Here is a 7,091-nt window from a genome sequence, read left to right on the forward strand (position 1 = left end):
ACAGATTCCTCCATTTTTGGTCACCTTACTCCGCACAGTCATTGATTTCAAGTCCAGGTTACTCCCAATTAAATTAAATGTACAGTAACATTGTCACTTTTCTCAATAAAAACTGACATTTCTTCTGTGTGTCATTGGAGCTTCCCAAGTACAAGGAAAGTCTGCCAGTGAGACCGGCTACTCCCCTTCATACCTCTCTGGACACTTCTCCTGTTTCATCTCAGTAAAATATTTTTCCAAGTGACCTCGAAAATATTTGACCCCAGACTGCTATAGAGTTGGGGCCCACTTCAATCCTCTTGGTGCGTCGTTTTATTTAGTGAATTGTTTTTTTAATATTTTTCTCTTTTACATGAATTTCCAGTTATTTGGAGTGGTGAGGTCTCCGTCCTCGTCTACACCATCCCAAGGGATGTGAAATGGCAAGCATCTTACACTTTCATCAAACATCAGAATGAACTACCTTCTATACACCCAGTTCAACCAAAGGTAGTTACCCCTCTCACCACGGTTTCCTTTTTTCCCGAGCCACAGCTTTCACAACCACAGACCAACTAGAAAGATTTGGTCCCCTTCACAACTACAGATTGGCGATGGTTAGGTCAGTGCAGTGGATAGAAAAGATGTATAAACAATATGTTATACTCCTTGATATCATACCCTCACAGACACACTGCTCCCCCTTAGCTTCTACTTCACATGACTATATAATGACTGCTCAATGGGAGGTTAAATTAACATTGTACACAAAGGCACACTGCCCTGTGCTCCTACTTGTACCCAACGGTGCCTTGCAGTGTCTAAAAGCAGAGGTCATGGCCACCCACTCAGAATCAATGGCATTTAACATGTGTGTATTGTGTGAAAAAAACAAGTTGTTTTAAAATAGCCTCTATAGATATATTACCACATACATTTTGAGTCTTAATTGGTCCTTGATCATCACCTCCAGTGTTCCAGCATGTCAGCTTTGAAGTCAATGGGGGTTATGGTTACCAGGAGGACATTGCACAGACTGGCTCTGTTTGGAGTTTCAAGAAAAAAAGGTCCTCGCCATACAATATTCAGAATGTGTGAGACATATAACACGTGCACGTCCTGGTACATACAATTGCACACCTTTTTTCCACTCTCTTTCAGAAAAAGTCACAACACAGGTTATTGCATTTATACTTGTTAGTTGATAAATGAAAAAATGTGGGACGGATTTGGTTTGTATTGAATTTGGAAGACATATTACAAACGCTGGGAGACATGTTAAATGTACTCAGCTCCAAATACATGTATGCCAAATCCAGGAATATCCTGTGATTTGGAAAACGCGACAATAATGTCATGCCAGGATACCGAGCACACTTTTCTCAGACACCCTGTCCTTCTGCTAAGCATAACACGTTTCACATGGGCAAACTTAGATGAAATCGATAGCTTAATTCAGAACGATTTTGGAAATGTGTCAAAAATCTGTGTCCAAAGTATCAGATACCAAGCCGCATATATTTTTTCACAGTTGTAGAACATTTGTCGCATGAATCAGAAACACATTGTTGGATAATGCCTTGCACAATATTTGTTTGACAATGGAAATAAGGACAAATGGACCGGTTGACAATTTACAAACTTTATGAACATCGCTTTACATGGACTTCTTTTAAGGGACTTCACAACCGACAGGCTACCACAAAGACCTCCACCTCCATAAGTGAATGAATTTGGCAGCAAGCATCACTTTCAATATTAACCATAGAGAAGCTACACACAAATTACTGGAAATATTAAATACCAAGGATTGGGGATGGATTAAAGCAAAACAATTGAGTGTTAGTAATCATGTGAGAGGTCTTACAGATGGCTAAAGAAAGACTCCAACTCTTACCAGAAGTTTGAGGATTCTTTTCCGAGGACCATAATGCCCCTCTCTCATCTAGAAAGTACTTCCTCTGTAACCGATGCAATCTCATTGCCCTAGTTAATAGAGAGGAACTGTTTCTCCTTAAGTAAGCTAAAATCTAATCTGCCTATGATGGTGCCTTATCAGTTTGAATTTTCTCAGGGGCTTCCTAACTCTACCTACTCTATCCTGTGGTTAGTATTCTACAAGGTAGGGATTGTGCCTTGCAGCAGACTACATGCTTGATTCCGTCTTTTGTCCACCATGCTCACAATTTCCTCTTGCCCTCCTTCCTTTTCACTAGTATCCTCTTCCAACTACATCCACCTCCTCTCTTCACCATTGTCACTCCAATGTTTTTCCCTCCATCTAGATCTCACCTCCATCCTTCAATGTTTACACCTCACTCCTCTTCAATACTACTTACTCTTCTACACTACTAATCCCACCTCTCTACTCGTAATTTGACTTCCACACTACTTCTCCCACCTCCTCACAATGCTTATTACACTGTCCTCCACACTACTACTCCCACATTCACACCACTACTCCCTCATCCACACTATTACTCCCCCTATTTACTATTCCAAACACCACACTATTACTATCTCGTCTAATCTACCACTTCCAGCTACACACTCCTCCTCCCTCCTTCACACTACTACTTTGGCACTCTGCTTTCATTCAGTCACATACACTTCACATTCACTCATTACACTATCTCACCTGGCAACACCATCCACACTAGCAAGCAGACTCCAGCTGTAATACCACTTGCATTCAATAACTAATACCTCACTTTCTCCAGAAATTGTCTGCTTACTTCGCTGGTCCTTCCTTCCTCCCGCTGGCTTTCCACCTCCACCTTCTCTGAACACACCTGAACCACCAAAAATGTCCAGCTTCCTGTTCTGCGTTTTATATTCTCCTTCGTCCTGTCATTGGTTTACTTCCCATAACCAGTCTAGCCATGTATTTCCCACCTGGGGTGTGACATAATCAGCAGAAATGGTAAATATATTGATAAACCCCCCCACATGTGTCTGCCTGAGACCATTGCGGTATAATGATTGTAGCCAGAGGTGTTTTGTGTCCATGTTCATGCAAGTGTGCTTGTTTCGGGCGCACGCCTGGTAAGTATAGTCTGTTTGGCAGACAAGTCCCATTGTAAAGTCCCTAGTGGTCAAGGGAGTGAACCAATAGCAGTACTGTGTTGCTGCGAGTGCTGGAGAGCATTATTCGGATTTGCTTGCTGTCTCACAGTTGCTTCTCTGCCAGTTCCCTCTCTCATAGCTCAATCACTTTGTTTCGGTGTGCGATGTCTGCAATGCTGGATGCTGGAGGGATGCCTCTGTTTATTCGAGACAAGACATCTGACAATACATTGTCACCCGTGTGTGATGCTCGAGAGCTTCTCTCTCTTCTGTGATGCTTGCTTTGGCTCATAGCTGGTTTGTTTACTCTACAAGAAAAAGAGAGAGTCTGGCAAGCATTCTGCACATGACACATGGTGTGAGACAAATGTGTACGGCATAACAGCTTGCTTGTACGATGAGGTGATAGGTCCTGGGACCCTCTCAGCTGTCATCTTCCTCCTCAGGGGACAAACTGGCTATGGATTGCTCCATGGTAGGTCTCCCACCCCAAGCTGAGAGTTATTCCCATCCTCTCTTGACAAGGCCATTTTACTGGCAATGTAACAGTGGTAATGATAGCAATATTAGGAATGCAATGGTGTATGGCAATTACTACTGCATGCCCCACATTTCCAAAAGCTTGAACTTCTTAGTTTGGACTTTCTTAAAAAAAAGATTCAGGGGTCGCTAACATAAATGGTGACATGTCACAACATTTTGGACATTATTTGCATTCTTTAAAGTCTCTGAAAATTACATACCATGAATGTCCTATTCCAAGTTGGACTGACACATTTGCCAATGAGATGTTTCAAGATCTCGTTAAACAGCTCAAGTCTGTCAACGAGTATGTGAGAAAACAGAAAGGTGAAGCATGGTCATCCATGTCTTTGACTTCAAGGCAATGAGAGCCCAAGAATTGACTCATCTGGCTTCTAGCAATTTTTTAACAATCAACACAAGCTGTCACAAATGATTACGCTACCTACATGGCTGTAACCACCTGGAATAATATGTTCAAAAACACTGTTCTACCCATGTTGTAGGATCATTAAGGAATAAGAGGTTATTGAATATTTCGTCTTACCAAAGGCTTAAACCTGCACTTACAAATATATTCCAATGGTCAACCCAGGCATAGTTGACTCTGAGGTATTCATGTGAGCCACAATTGTAACCTTTATCTAGAAAACTGGATAGTGACATGGAAAAATAGAGGACATTTATCAAGTCAGTGGACATCACTATCCTCTCCACTGGCAATAATCTGATACCAGTGAACAAAATAGCACACCCTTCATCTCAAGCTCAATCAAAAGCACATTGCACAATTTAGAATGGCTTTTCAAAATTTACTGTCAAGACAGAGCAAACAGAACAACTGCTTATACGTAGAAGAACCGTAGAGAAAATATTTCAGAAATACCTCAGTTATAATTTTCAGCTGACTATAGATGACAAGCCTTTGTTTTATTGGCAAGGCAAAATGGATCAGTGGACAACACTAAGAAGGTTAGCAATCAAATAAATATTGTCCCCTGTGACCAGCATGAACTCAGTACACGTTTTTGGTGTACCGAGCAGTCAACTGAGAAAGAAGGACTAGACCCTCAACTAAAAATGAATAAATCCTGTTCCTGCTGAAGGTAAATCAGCACTTCCTCTCCCCACACATATACTGCTCTAGATGATTAGGAGTTGGAGTGAGCACATCTGGGAGGCACTGAACATGTTCCTGCTGATGCTGACACAGATGCACTGTCATCCATTAGCACTGCCTGCTGGGGTTGCGCTGCGTGCTGCCTGCATTGCACTCGGCAATGGAAAGAACCAACGAAGTACGATTTCTTATGACGTATTCAACACACAGGTCTGTTACAATAAATCCTTCCCCAATAATCATAGTTACATATAGTTTTTAGGAAATGGTTAATTGGTCAATTCAAACACACATAGAACTACCCCTTCAGAATGACTGCACAAATGAAAGCACAACAAAAAAAACGACTCCTCGAGGTTGGGAATTTGTCGTCCTTCACCAGTGCATCTTGCAGAACACTCATGTACTCATCTCACAATAGCTATGTTCTTCATATTTGCCTCCATATTTCTATTCAATAATGTATTTTTAATGCACACTGCACTTGACCCAATATGATGTTGTAGCTTGAATAATTAGGTGACAAATGATGCAGTTTTGTATAATGATTCTTCACTATTAGTCCTTCTTTCTCTAACCTCTCATCATTTTCTCATCTTCACTTTAGATGGCTGTCGTGGTAAGAACATTTTTTTATTTAGATATTTTAATTGCTATATTTCATTGTTGTTTATATGTTCGTGGTTTAATGAAACACTTTGCAAATTGAGGGTTTGACATGTGTATATGTTGGGCATGGAATGCTGCCTTCTGATTCAGAAAACAAGCCTACTTTATTTTCTAAAAAGAGAAGATACTGCCATAGCGCATACACTGACAAAACATTTTGGGGATATTATGCATATGATGAGCAGATCGATGTGTCCAGCGCAGTAATAAAATGTAAATATATAATGAGCATTTAAATGTTTCATGGAGGGTTCCTTTGTGCACTCACACATATCAACTTTAAACTATCTGCATCAGTCTACTCCTTTAATGGTCTCTAGTGGTAACACTGCAAGTCTAAGTTGTATAGATAGACTTCTCTTTCTTTGGATAATAACAAAGCCTGTATAAAGATCCATCACAAAGCCTATTTTCCTTTCTAAAAGGTTTCCATCATTAGACACAGCCAACAGTGTATCACACCACTTTCCTAACCAGCCAACAGGCGTACACTACCTTATGCAACATGCTACATGCGAACGCTGGGGTAACCCACAGTGGTTTCAAAGAAGGCTATTGTATGCCAAAACCACACAACCATTGCAACCTTTCCATTAGAAAGTGTTTCTTCCCAGTGGTGTTGCGTAGCAATGTGCCTAGTAATTGATCACACCATTATCCACAATTGCAATGGTCTTCATGCAGCTCCCGAAATGATTTCAGCCCAACATCCAGTCATGTGGCAACTCCTGAAGATTCTGATGAAATCAAGGAGAACAATTTAAAATTATACTCCCCTCCCCTCTCAACCATTCCCAAAGCTCTTCTACATAGACTGCAATAGTTATGGCATTGGCTCCCGACACATACAACAGAAATGTCAGATCTAGAGCCAACCCTTCTATTTAAACAGAAGATTGCACCACCTCCCTTGGCCATTGAGGCCATGATCTTATCCAAATGGCCCTTCCGGGAACCAGCTGCCTGAGCCAAGGCTTTTCAATCTCCCTAACATTTCCAATTAGATCAGGGGCTGCTCTAAAAACATTCCATAGCAACCCAACCATCACAACCTCCATGCCCTTTTCTACTTGTATAGCCAGGCATTGCTCCTCTAAAAAGCAGTTCAGCTGGTGAAGTAGGGCAATTAATAAGGTTTTAAGGTGCACCAGTGATGTCTTAAATAAGTGTAGGGACACTGACCTTCCCTAGTTTAGTTTAGTTTGTTTATTTGTATAGCGCAGACAAAGCCCAAGGGCATCTGGGCGCTATTCATACATGTTACAGTGGGATACAGAGATGGAATACAATAATAAGGAACATGGTATTTTACACACAAAGTTTACATATATACATCGGCCAGCAGTAAAGTGGGGCAATGGTAACATATGAACATCTATACATCTGGTGAATGGTTGCATTCAAATGGCCTATCTGTTATGCGACCAGGTTGAGGTCTTGCTCATGGAGCCAAGCCTTAGCCTTTTTCCGAAATAGGAGGTATGATGGTTCCTTTCTCAGAGATACTGGTAGTGAATTCCATTTCTTGACAGCAAGGACTGGGAAACTAACCCCACCTGCGCATTGTTGCTTAAAGCGTGGAATGGTGACGCAGTGCAACTGGGCTTTCCTAGTGGGCCGTGTAAAGGTTTGATCGAGACAGTTTTGGAGAGGTAGATAGGAGCCTGGTTGGATAAGCACTTGTGGGTGATGGCACTATTTCTAGAATGTAAGGTGATCCCACTAGGAGTTATTC

The 7,091-nt window shown here is 41.4% G+C and overlaps 1 long non-coding RNA gene across 1 annotated transcript in view; it reads left to right on the plus strand.

The window, feature by feature from the left end:
• Positions 1–5,307, plus strand: part of LOC138580693 (uncharacterized) — a 28,663-nt gene extending 23,356 nt beyond the window's left edge. Inside the window, exon 4 of the long non-coding RNA XR_011304325.1 lies at positions 5,295–5,307. This is a non-coding gene — a long non-coding RNA (uncharacterized lncRNA). The remainder of the gene's footprint in view (positions 1–5,294) is intronic.
• The last annotated feature ends 1,784 nt before the right edge of the window (positions 5,308–7,091 follow it).

Source organism: Ambystoma mexicanum, chromosome 3p (assembly GCF_040938575.1).
Source record: "Ambystoma mexicanum isolate Mex_15411 chromosome 3p, UKY_AmexF1_1, whole genome shotgun sequence".
Lineage (NCBI taxonomy): Eukaryota > Metazoa > Chordata > Amphibia > Caudata > Ambystomatidae > Ambystoma > Ambystoma mexicanum.